We start from the raw sequence: 12,830 nt of genomic DNA on the forward strand, positions 1-12,830 counted from the left end.
ATAAAGTATACATCCCTGAGTTGGCAAGTTATTAAAGAATATTCAGAGACCAAAGACTGAATAAAAGTGAAAATCCAGTGTGGTAAGCAAAGCACCAAAACTGGCTTTTGCTTGAAAGCATGTTTTGAACTCTGTGAACTTAAATTTTAGTTTTTATGGCATAATAGGGCACAGAGGACAAAGCACAAAGCCTAGCGTCCCCCGAGCCCCACATAAAACTGGGGTTGCAAAGAGCTAAATCATCAGTGTAAAGGTGACTTAGAAACAAAACCGACCTCTAGGAACTGTAGGGAAAACTGCTTTCCCTGAACTATGGCATTGGGAGGAAAGGGAGAAATAAACTTCAGAGAATTTCTAATAACAAGTTAGGCTATATGAAAATTTACAGCCCCAATTCATATAGACTAGGTGGTCCAAAAACAAAAAAACAAATACCCTGGGCATAAAGATTAGGGGCTGAAAATACCTCCTAGCATCTGGTAAAAACAAATGTAAATCCTCTCTAGAGGAAGCCACGTTCAACCCAGAGCTCAAAGAATTCCTACATATAAAGTTCTAAGATGTACTTAAGTACCTAATAATGAAATTGCAGAATATCAAAGACAAAGAGAAAATCGTAAAAGCAGCTAGAGAGAAAAGGAATGACAATTATACCAATTCCTGACTGACTTTTCAACAGTAACATGGGGAGCCAGAAAAAAGTGGAATAATATCTTCAATGTGCTGATAGAAACCAAGTGTCAACCTGGTAATCTATACTTAAAATACAAATCTTCCCAGTAACCAGGGTAAAAAACAAAGACGTGTTCAAATAAATAAAAAGACAGCATGTGCAAAGAACAGACTTCCAGTGAAGGAACTTCAAAAAGATGCATTTACATTGAAGGAAAGTGATCCCAGATGGAAGTCTAGAACAAAAGAAAGTGGTAAACATGTTGGTACATCTAAAGCAATGTTGAGTAAAAGAATAATAATAGATGATGATAACGTCTCATTGAATTAAAAAAAGATAGAACTATAACATATAACAACAATATATAAATTGGGAGGGATGCTCACAGTTAAAGTATTCCAAAGTCCTTAAATTTTATGGAGGAGGATTAAAATTCTGATCAGCTTTAGACTTTGACAGTTTAACTTGTGAGGCAGCCAGTTTTCAGTTCGGAATAAAATGGACTTGTTGGGGAAGTAACAAACCCCTGGAGCTGTTCAGCACTGACTAGTGACAACGGGACCGTATATGCACCAACTCCTAGAAAGAAAGTTGAAGTTCTCACTCAAGAGAGAATTCAATCTAAGGATGGACACAAGACTTTTGACATCCCTTCCAATTCTGTATTTTATGATATAGATTGGATGCCTAGTGACATAAATTACAATACCATGTTTCCCCAAAAATAAGACCTAGCCGGACTATCAGCTCTAATGTGTCTTTTGGAACAAAAATTAATATAAGACCTGGTCCTATTTTAATATAAGACCAGGTATAATATAATATAATATAATATAATATAATATAATATAATATAATATAATATAATATAATACCGGGTCTTATATTAATTTTTGCTCCATAATGCACATTAGAGCTGATGGCCCGGCTAGGTCTTAATTTCGGGGAAACATGGTAGGATTTCTCATGTACAGAATAACCAGTTGGCAAGCATGTAAGACAGTGGTGTTAAATGATAACACAGAATTAATATTAAAAGTTCAGACCTTTCCATTAAATTTTTGGCCCAAATTGTCAACGAATGGCCAATCTTAGTGGCTTGAGTTGATTATCAGCAATATAAGGATCTCCAATTTAACATTAATGCAACAAAAAGATTGTACTGTTAATGAAGTGGATAACTAGTTCATTAATGCTCCAAATTAGTTCTGTAGCTAGTGTAAACATAGGTAAATTACTCTAATATTAATTAGGATTTCAGACTTTCTTTCTGATAGTTCTAATCACATTGTTTAATTAAGCCACTTTTGATTTTTCATGTTTCCCAACAGACATGCAAACCCATGAAACATAGTGGCTGAGTCACCAATTACTGTTGACCTTGGGGCTAGTCCTTTAGCCTTTCAGAACTCCAATGATCTCATCTATTTAAAAAGGTGGGAACAAGGGGTGGCAATAAGTAGAGCAGATGTTTTCTAAGGCCTTTCTTTTTACACCCTAAAATGTGATTTTATGAGACAATCATCTTTTATAATAAAATTCAAAGCACATTTCTTATTCTTAATTTGTTCGTTATTTTTCCCAGTGAAGACATCTTTAGCCATAATATAGGGAATTGAAGCACTCAGTCTGTAAAACCACCACTGACTGCTTGCTCTATGAGACAGTTTAATTCTATCCTTCTGAGATTTAGAAGTTGCCAACTGAAGGAAAGGATTTAACAGTTAGAAGGCACCTTCGCATCAAGCAATAATAGACTGTAAAATAACAGACAAAGCAGAACAGGGGACAGGAGGAGAGAGTAAGAAATGTTTCTTTAACAAAAATAATCTTAAAATGAACCATTTTACTCCTACTTTACTTTGTAGATGCTTTATTTCCTCAGGCCTTCTAGACCCATTTCAATGAGTTTACATGATTAAAAGTTAATTCTCATGATTTGCTATATTGGAGTTTCCAATGATTAAAAAACACATATACTAAATTTAACTGACCCATTTATTTTACCCTTAGTTGGCCAACTATTCCAATGACATTCTAAACAGTTCCAATGACTTTCAACCAATAAAACTTATTCAACTGTACTTTGAACCCAAAGGCCTTTTTTTCTTTCTTTTTTAACAAATATTTACCCTGAAATCAAGCTCCACAACTACACAGAAAATTTATCAGAGTGTTTTCTTTAAAAATGCATTACTTAAAACAGATAAGGTGTACAAACTATTTAACAAGGTTTCTTTTAAAAAATGGACTGGACAGAAAGTATTGAGAACAATCTGTACTGGCAAAGCACAAAGAAGATGACCTAATAGGTCTTTTCCGTCTCTAATTTCTGTGATTCGAGGATTTTTTCACTCCTGCAGTAATACTTGTGAGTTCAACAATTTCTCAAAACTATTATTAGTTACCAAGGAAACACAAAATGTTTGCAGGAATAAATAAGCAAATGGACTAGACCTAAATAGCAGGCTTTTCCTGATTCCGATTAAATAATCTTATGGTGGTATCATATTATCAAGTCTTCATTCTCTTCCAAGTCATTCTGCTCACCTACTGGCAGCTCACTAGAGTCCCATAGCCAACTCATAGCATCCCATGTAAATCGAGACCAGAAGGTCTCTGATCAACAGAAGATTCTCTATTACATACAGACTTCCCTGCTTCACTTGAAGAGTGAAAATCAAGGCATTAGCAGGGGCATAGCAGGCAGTGATTGGCTTTGTGACTACTGTTTTTAGGGAAAACATACAAATATGTGCTTTTAAATAATCCAATGTCTACAGGAAAGCCACGAATGTTAGTAAAATAAATATATACTAAAGATAAAAATTAAGACACACAATGCATACATACGCCCTCAATTTGAAACAATTATGTTTTACCAATCTTAGAAAAAGACTAAAAAGAAATGCAGTACTCTGAATTTGTAAATAGTTGGCAGCAAATGTCTCCTCCTCTTCTACATTTTGCAAATTATCATGGTCACTGAACTATAATTTTTAAAGCCACAAAATATCATTCATTGTAATGTTACTAAAGGGCTTCCCATTCCTTAGTACCATCGCTGACACCATTTGCTGTCATCAGCCCAAGTCAGCTCTGGGTATTGGCCCCTGTTTAAAAACTAAAATCAGTTTAAGTATAAATAAGAACAGCTGAAGGGCCTCTAGAACCCTGAAGGACTCTGGAGGCCTGGGCCCAGAGATTTGGGCTGCAGGTAAGTGAAAGGGTCTACATGTAAAGCTAAGTTTACTGCAGGCCATTGACTACTGGTGAAAGGCTCTCAGTGCAGCGTAAGTGCTGTGCTGCCTAGGGACAGGGTACTTTTTGTGTGGGCAATGATGTGTACAGACTGTGGCAGATGCCACATGGGGAACAGGAGGAGGAGTGAAAGGAAGAGCTTAGTTAGAAAATGCATTGTCCCTTGCACGGAGAGGAGGTGCTTTGCTCCCCAGACTTTCCTTTTGGCTCCCCGTTCTACAGTCGCCCACCTGTGTGCTCACTCCCTTCAGCCTTCTTCCTAAATCGTACAGCAGCAAAAGAGACCTCAGCACTGGATCCATTGCAGGCTTGCCCAATGCTCAGAGGCAACGCTGCTTTGCAAGAAGGACGCCAGAAAGGTGTCAAAATGTTCCGTCAGGTGGAACACCTTAGCGCCACAAGCTCATACTCTGGACAATCAACTGCAGCCTAGTGCAATGCAGGACCACAGAATTCTGCGTCTCCCCATGCCCTCCTAGATCTGTCACCACTCTGTTCAGCTTCTCCTATAGGACCATGCCCATAATAACTGCTGTTTTTCTTTGCATGTTATAGTGTTTCCACATATACTATTTTCTAGAGATAAAAGAGCACATGTGTCACATTCAAAGTTAGCGTTACCATCCCGTAGCCTGCAGCAGAGCTTTCAGGGAGCAGTGCATATCACCCCTTAACTGATGAAAGAACCAGTGATGAAAATTGTGGGCAGCTGCAAGAAAGATTCAGTTAATTATGAAAATTTTTGTCTGGCACGTATTTCAATGACTGAAAGACTGCATCAGTCACAAGAAGAAACAAAGGCCAGGAGACAGAACATGAAAGAAAATCAGGGCAGTCACTTCACAAAGAGTAACTGGCTTTGACATGCTTAGTGACGTGTTAATGGCATTTTAAAACAGTTAAATAAGACACTGTGGACATTACTAATACGAGTTGCTGTGGTCATTCTAATAACCTGGTTCGCTTGAACCATGGGAAACTGCTAATATTCAACTGTTTTTGACTAACAAAAGTGATTTCATATAGTTCAACTGAATTGACATATCCTAGTTTCCAGCATTGTTGCCTACAAACCCTTCTTCCACATTAGAAAGCAACTAGCTTGGTAAGAAGATCATTTTGTACTATTTCTAAGTAACAACTTAAAGTTATTGCTGATTGGGATAATAAATTCAGTTACCAATTGTAGAAAGGACTTTACTTCGTAGGTATGCTTATTTGCAGGAAATTCCTGATTATAAAAGAAGAAGAGTCATACAGCAATTAAACAGTAAATTTTTTGTAAAAGGAAGTAAAATTTTCTCAGTTAAAACTGAGGCACAGCAGTCACAACTCTATTTACTCTTTCCCTAATACATATATATTAGAAGCCAAGAGAACAAAAATTACATCTCAAAGAGAATCGTGTCAGTGAACCTGAAATCGTGTTTGTGTGCCCGAAGCTTTGCAAGGTAAAAACTAGCTGTGTGATCTTGGTCAAGTCATTTTACCCTTCCAAAAAAAAGTGTTTCTTCATCTGAAAAGTATGATTAATACCACCTCAATAATATTTTGTGCAGATTAAATGATAGAGTGCATGCAGAGCACTAAGCACCGTGACTAGCATGAGCTCAGCAAACGAGAGTCAATACTGGTTTCTGAAGAGAGTGATCACAACTCAGTTGGATGACTGAGTCATAGCTGGGTCAGAGACCGTCCTTCAAGGAGTAACAGCATGGGCACAGCAAGGCACACAAGTAGGTATCCCAATCCTGTCTTCTCTTGCCTCAAGAGCCCTAGACAACTCTTTTTCTTTTTTCCCCTAGACAACTCTTACACCCACTGAACTTCTCTATTCTTCAGTTACCTCAGCTAAAGAAAAGGAGGAAATGATACTGACATATTTTACAGGGGAAATGGAAAGTCCAAATAATGAATATAAATGCAAAGCATGAGTACAGAAATGTGAGAAAGAAATAAAGAGCAGTGCAAATGTTAAGAAACCGTGTACCCGTCAGAGGGAAAAAGGAGGCAAAACAATTTACAAAAATACTAGCTATGGGGTAAATGTACTTTTATGTCACCAGTTTGCAGCTGAGATTCAGGGGGGTGTTTATACTTCATGCTTCATACTAGTCACTTCATCTCAGTTGTAATAAATCAAATCTAGCATAAAAGTCTCAAAAAGGATGTTTAATAAGCACAAGGCAAGCATAGGAGATGAAAAAAGATTCAAATGCACTTTATAAGTATAGAATAATAAAACTAACAGGCCAACATCTAAAAGGTTAATACAAAACTGCAAATCAAATATTAAATTTGAAGTTCAGTTGAAGGGTATGGTCATTCATGTCTCTTAAAACAGTATATATGAAAAGCAGAGGCTAGTTTAATTTAGGCTTCGCAGCGGACAGGTAGAGTGTTTTAGAGCTGTCAAAGTGAGCCCACAGTTTGGCAAAGATGGCACACAGTTTTTTGGGCACCGCATCTTTTTGCCCACCATTTTCACTCACTGCACATTCTCTGCAGCCCCACTTCCTCCAATCCACACTAAGGAAAAGAAACAAGCACACTATTTTCATTATTCCTGTTTGACAAAACATATGGAAACAATAATTCTATAGACATATGTACATCACAATAGGAAGCAATCCTATCTAAATGTATTTTAAATGAGTTAAATAGACTGAAGTTATTAAAACTACTCAATTGGAAGCTTGCAATAAGGCAGCCACGTATCTAATTTATTTAGCAGATTTGTATCTTGGCTAGGGCTTTACCGATTACTTCTCTTATTGATGTGCAAAGTAATTAGGGGGCTAATTCTCATTTATGAGAAAAAGGATTCACATAAGTAAATCTGCCCCACACTGGAGGGAAACAGGTTTAATTCAGTCATATTTGGTCAGTGTCCTTCTTCTCATGTCTGTACTTTTTATTTTGTTTGCTAGTAGAAAAGAACAACTGGATTAAAACCGGTTCTAAAGTTCTATTTTTATACTTTGTCTTGAAAGTACAGCACAAAACATTTAATTTCTTTAATAAATACTTTCCCTGCCAAATAAACTGATTAGTTTTAACTACTTTCATCAAAGCACAAGCAAGCAGAAATGAGGAACGAGGAGATTCTTTCAGGAAAAACACTGAAAAAAAAAAATCTCATCTGGCCTTCCCATCATCACTTGAAGAATTGTTTGGTAGTTACATCATCAGGAAATAAAATACTATCCTCTGAGGACCCCTACTCTTTACAAAGAGGAAAGAGAAGGTTTGAAGTCTAAATCGCCCCCAGAGATGTCTCAAAAAAAATCTTCTGGCTTCCCTCTCCAGTCCCAGCCCCCACGGCCCCCAGCAACCAAAAAGCAAATGTAACAAAAATCTATTTACAAAAGTTTAAATAAGAATAACAGGATGTGTATGTAAGAGTCCAAAGCAATAACAGAAGCTTTAGAGTCCCAGAGAGAGAAAAGTAACGAGCGGATCGACCATGACCCCCAATGACTTGGTCTGCCCGGCAGGAGGGCGCCGGCGTTCCCGGCCCGCCGCCCAGTCCTCTCCGCGGGGAGCCCAGGACCCACGGTCGGTTCACACGGTCTGAGCATCCGCGGAGCCCGGGCGCGTTGCAGCGCCGCCGCCGCGGGTCTGGCTGTCACCCGCGCCCCCGCCGCCCGCGCCGCACACGCGGAGCGCCTTATAAGGCAGCGCAGTGACGTAACGCCCATAGGCCGGGCGCGCTCGGCGCCCCGCTCGCATTGTTCGGGCGACTCCCGGAGCGCGCACAGCCGGCTCGCAGCGCGGCGACTGCGGCCCCCGCCCGGCCCCCGCCGGCCCCGGCGCAGGCAGCTCAGGTAAGCCCGGGAGAGCCGCTCTGCTCCAGCAAGGGGCATCGCTGTCAGAGAGCCACGTAGTCGGTAGGTGGCTTTTAAAGTTAGCAGCATCATGATCTGCAGACAGGTTTGGAAAAGCGCGTCCAATGAACTCTAGGTAGGTTCAGAACCTTTTCCAACTCCGACAAAAGTTGAGAGGAAAAGTTTTCTTCGACGGAGAAAACAGATTGGAGGTTTAATTTTAAATGTCGAGAGGTGGGGATAGCTATGTATTACATAGGCTTTCCAAGGGAGCTACACATTGAATCCTGCCTGTATTAAGATATCTTTGGGGAAAGGGTGTGGGGGAGTGGATTGTAATACAACAGCTCTATCTCATCTGATCTATCTCCTCCGACTAAAACTCCCTTAAGTCTTAGGAGAGCAGAGTGCGAAACACTGCCGCGTGGTAGTGGATTTGTTAGTGACCCCCCCTTTTGTAAATCTTCATATAAAAGACTAGAAAACTACTGTTAGAAATACATCTTGTAATTAGGATGAACCTAACTTAAAAAGTAAAACCTATTTTAAGCTTCAAAAAAAATCTTACAAATGCTCTCTCTTAAAAGCCTGTGTCAATTTGTAAAAGGAAGTAAATGTATCACAGTTTTGAGTTACAACTTTTTACTTTAACACCAGTCAGTGGATAAATGACAAACTGCACTGAAAATTAAGCTGGTTTCTTTAGAGTAGTATTTTGGACAACAGTTTATTATGTACAAATACTAATCTAAAAGGTAAAGCCTTTTATAGAAGAATTTTGTTAATCAGTGGCATTTTGAACCGTAATTAGTTACATCTAAACCCTGAACAGGCTATTACCATAAATGAATCCTTACAGTATAAAAGAACACTTGATAGATGTTGAAAATCTACATATTTTTTACTTTACTTTTTAGAATAAAAGCAGCAGAGGAATTAAAAATAAAATATGCTATGTCAAGTTTAAAACATTAGGAGATGAAACACTGATTCGTCGCTCAAACTTTCTTTGGTCTGAACATACATTGTAAAACAAAACTTAGAAATGTGTGACAGAATTATTTCCCTTTTTAAATAGCCTCTATGTTTTATCTATCATTTAAAACATAACACTTTTATATGCTTAAAATTCAGGATATATCTGTGTTTCTAGTAATTCCTTTGGTTGAGTTTTTTAAAGTACAGGTATGACATTGATGCCTACCATTTTTGCTTCATGGGAGTTTTGTTTTCTTTGCTCATTTTGTTTGGAGCAATGCAAAACTTTGGTTTTAGTATTCTAAAAGAAATGCTATTTGGCCTGAAGATAGGCTATATAAACTGCAGGTTAGTACCAAGGAGGAGGATTTCCCTAAAACTATTATTTCAAATCTAGGGAAGCTTACCATAATGAGAAGCGAGAGGGGCCAACACCCAGCTCACTGGAGAAGTACGGTATATGCAATAGAAAAGTTGTTTATTTGATATAGTCTGTAATTGAAAACTGAAAAATTCCTGCCTTGGGAAAAAGGTATTCCACTCTTTTGAATCTAATAGGAGGAGGGAAACAGAAACCATCAATTATTGTTTCAGCTAGACCCAAAGTACCATCTGTATCATAAACTATAGCTCAACTGTTGAAAATCATAACCTCTATCAAAGCTCTAACAGCTGTGTTTCCCAGAGTCTGCATTTTATTTTTTTTAAAACAGGCAAGCATCAATTAAAAAAAAAATTTTAAATAACACACTTCAATATTCCACACTTTTCCCTATTTATTAACTTAAAAGCATGTTCCAGGAACAATCATCCCTTAAGACCCCTTTTAAAACTCAAACTTACGCAATTTATTGTGGATACATAATCTCACAGTGGCTCTCGGAGTAAGCATTTCTTAGTCCTTGGGACAATCTATATGATGGAAGAAATGTTTTAGATAGAATTAATGTGAATTTTTACATTTCCAAATAAAGCGTACATTAATTTTATGCTTAAATTCATTTGCCCTTTAATGGTAATTATTAAGCCACTGGTATTTTTGTGATGTTTTCCTAATGCTGTGATGGAGTCTGTAGTAACAGCCAATATAAAAATATGAATTAAGCTTTGAGCTTCTTAATTTTCAAGTCCACTTGCAATTCCCATTAACCTGCTTTCTCAAAAGGCTGTAAATTTTGTTTTAGGGGTCTCTGCTGCCCCTTCTCCTTCAAAAAAAGTGCCTTTGGTAATAAACAGATTTTGAGGTAAAAGAAAAATGGGAAAATAATAAAATTCCACTAATTCTTCTTAGGTTATGTTCTGCCTATAACTAGTGCTTCTGGACAAAGCGAGTGCTTTTCCAAGGTGAATAGAGAAAAAAACACAGCCTCCTATTTAAGGGAAAAAGGAAGGGGGGGGCAGCAAGAGAACTGTTTACAAAAGACTAGCTATTGTGGAGTAATAATCAAAAGATATAAAAAATTTTGGTTTCAACCTCCTTCACAAACTGAAATCTCTTGTCCATATGGGCAGTCATTATCTTTGAAAAATCTAACACATCTTACTTATCATTTTGGGCATAACATTAATTTCAAATGTTTTTAGAGTTTAATTTCTATTTGACTATGAATTTAATTTAGCTTTAACTTAAACTGATTGTTTAGTTTCTGTAAATTATGTTTAAATAAAGATTTAGAGATGAAGAGACACTGCATATGCAGCCAGCATCACAAATAAAAATGGGGGAGGAAGTAGAAATATTTGTATGACTGCTTCTGCCATCACCACAGTATTTCTGGGCCACCAACCCAATCCTTAAGCTTAATGTGTGCTACAAAGACTTGTAGAACCTCTGGCTGGTCAGTTTCTACTTTGTTAGGTACACTCATTGCTAGTGGATCGTCACCAACACTATTGTATGGCCTCCTACCTCTCTCCTCTTCCTAAAAACAGTAGAGAGATTCTCTCTCCCCTGACTAAGATTATCTCCATCTGATAAAGAAAGCTGGGCAAACAAAGGTGGGAAGTCTCACCAAGGAAAGTCCCTCGGTTCTTTTTCTGATATGGGGGAAGCGCTCCCTTTTCATTGTTGTTCTCAGATGCTTTAGCCGATTAAGACAGGACAGCAGCATTTTAATTCTGAGTCGAAGCACAGAGAATAACACATTAGCAGTGCTCTTTCTCCATTCTGATCATCCTCACATTCCTGATGCCCTACTACTTCCAGAATAGCATTAAATATTAAAGATGCATTTTTTTTTTAACAAGCGTGGGGAATGATGTGTGTATGTGCTGGTACAGGTAGGGAGGTATGTAGTAGAGGAACAGGTAGGGAAATATATTATTAGGACCGGTAAGGGTGCAGACAAACATACACCCAACTCTTTGTTATTGTTTATGATAAACACTGATTCTTGCCTAAAGGACCGTAGGACAGTTATTATCAGTAAAAGGGAGCATGTATTACATCAGAATAGCAAACAACCATCTCCACAGTTGTGAGTTTGAGAAGTGCCTTGATGAGTTCTGTATGAACAATGGGATGCCCCAGGCCCTGGAGATTGTGTACACCTCCCTCCCCACCCCGCCTCCCCCCCAAGAAAATGTTCACAGAACTTTATAGCTGGAAGGTGGCTTGGAGGCTATATGCCTCCAAATGCCTCACCTTACAGAAGAAGCTGATGTCCACAGTAGGACTTGCTTCACTGACACAGAGCTACTCAGAGGCAGAGCCAGGGCCCTGGGCATTTTTGGGCTATAGGCTTGGTTTCTCCTTAAATTAGTGGTAGGAAGAGAAGAAGACAGAAGCCCCAGAAGAAGTCCTAACACTGTTAATTTGGATATAAAACCCATTAAAAGAAAGAAAGTAAAAGGTTCAAAATTCCTGTTAATACGCGCAGGCAGTAAGGCAGAGGAAAAGGAGGGGAAATCAATACAGTTCTACCAGGTTTCAACAGAGGAGAAGGGGTGATAAAGGGAGGACAGAGAAAACAAATAATCAATGTATTTAAAGGTTCTCTGGGTGGTACAGCTCACTCACTACTTTGAAGTGAGAGGTGCCCTGGAAAGTGTGTGCTGTGTAGTCAAAGACATTTATGTCTGAACCACTAACTTGACGACTCACCTCTTCTCTGCATCATTTGCATTCCCCAGAGCTCCCCAACTAGCAGGTCCCCTTTCAAAACTTCAAGTGACTGAATACCTTTAGAACAGCCAACTTCCCCCAAACAGCAGAGGAAGTTAGCAAGAAGGCTGCCAGCTCCTGGTATATTTACCCTGCTTCTCTGTCTTCACACCATGCATTGCTACATGACATCCGATTACACAGTAATTGCTTATTTGTTTATTGTCTGTCTCCAGAACTAAAAACTCGTTGAAGGTCAATTCTGCAACCAATGTATCCCTGGTGTGTAGAAAAGTACCCTAACTATATATAGTCAGTAGGTGTGTCAAAAGGGTGTTGGATAAATGAACGCAAAAATAAATTACAACCTAGAAGCTTCTGATTGGGTAAGAAAAGAGTATTTCTGAAAACAATGGGCTAGGAAGGGACTCTTCTTCTAGATTTTGTTCAGAAGCCCAACACAAATCTCTGCCACTATTTGAAGTAACCACATTGAATTGACTTATAAACACAAAAACCAGAAAACAAATTAGGCTCAGATGAAGTCAAGGCAGTGAAATCTGCTTTGTACTATACAGTATCTGGTGTGTAGGCAGACTAACGCAGATGCTTCTCTGCTCTCTGCCCACCTCCACCTACCTTACTTTAACTTCTTCCCAAAATAATGAGAATAAAGGTGGTGAAAGAGTACCAGGTGAATCGCCCTGAAGCAAGAAATGGATTCGAAGCAAAATATGAAAGCAGAGTATAGTGGTTTTGTCGTTCATGAAGGGTAGATTCCTGTTTTTCCCTAATCTCTGTGCTTTAGCTGAAGGCCCGGAATATGCAATCATTGGGTCCAAACAGCTTGTCCTTATAGTGACTAGAAACCAGCAGATTGCACAAATCTGCCAGGTTTTAAAGAAAAAAAGGGGGGAGGGAGTGATTTTCCTATAATTTCAGTTAGATAACTCCAATGTCAGCCTATAAAGCCAACCTAGGGCTCATA

At 38.6% G+C, this 12,830-nt stretch overlaps 2 protein-coding genes across 5 annotated transcripts in view; one reads left to right on the forward strand and one right to left on the reverse strand.

The window, feature by feature from the left end:
- The window catches only part of CMSS1 (cms1 ribosomal small subunit homolog), a 334,520-nt gene that overhangs the window by 270,722 nt on the left and 50,968 nt on the right, over positions 1-12,830 (reverse strand). The window lies entirely within an intron of this gene.
- The window catches only part of FILIP1L (filamin A interacting protein 1 like), a 267,397-nt gene that overhangs the window by 209,849 nt on the left and 44,718 nt on the right, over positions 1-12,830 (forward strand). Inside the window, exon 1 of one of the 3 annotated variants that reach the window (XM_019756497.2) lies at positions 7,601-7,761. The exons of the other annotated variants lie outside the window; for them this stretch is intronic. The gene's annotated coding sequence lies outside the window, so the exon portion shown is untranslated. Of the gene's footprint in view, positions 1-7,600; positions 7,762-12,830 lie in introns of those variants that run through there. 3 annotated transcript variants of the gene reach the window in all.

This window comes from Rhinolophus sinicus, linkage group LG01, assembly GCF_036562045.2.
Source record: "Rhinolophus sinicus isolate RSC01 linkage group LG01, ASM3656204v1, whole genome shotgun sequence".
NCBI classification, from domain to species: Eukaryota; Metazoa; Chordata; class Mammalia; order Chiroptera; family Rhinolophidae; genus Rhinolophus; species Rhinolophus sinicus.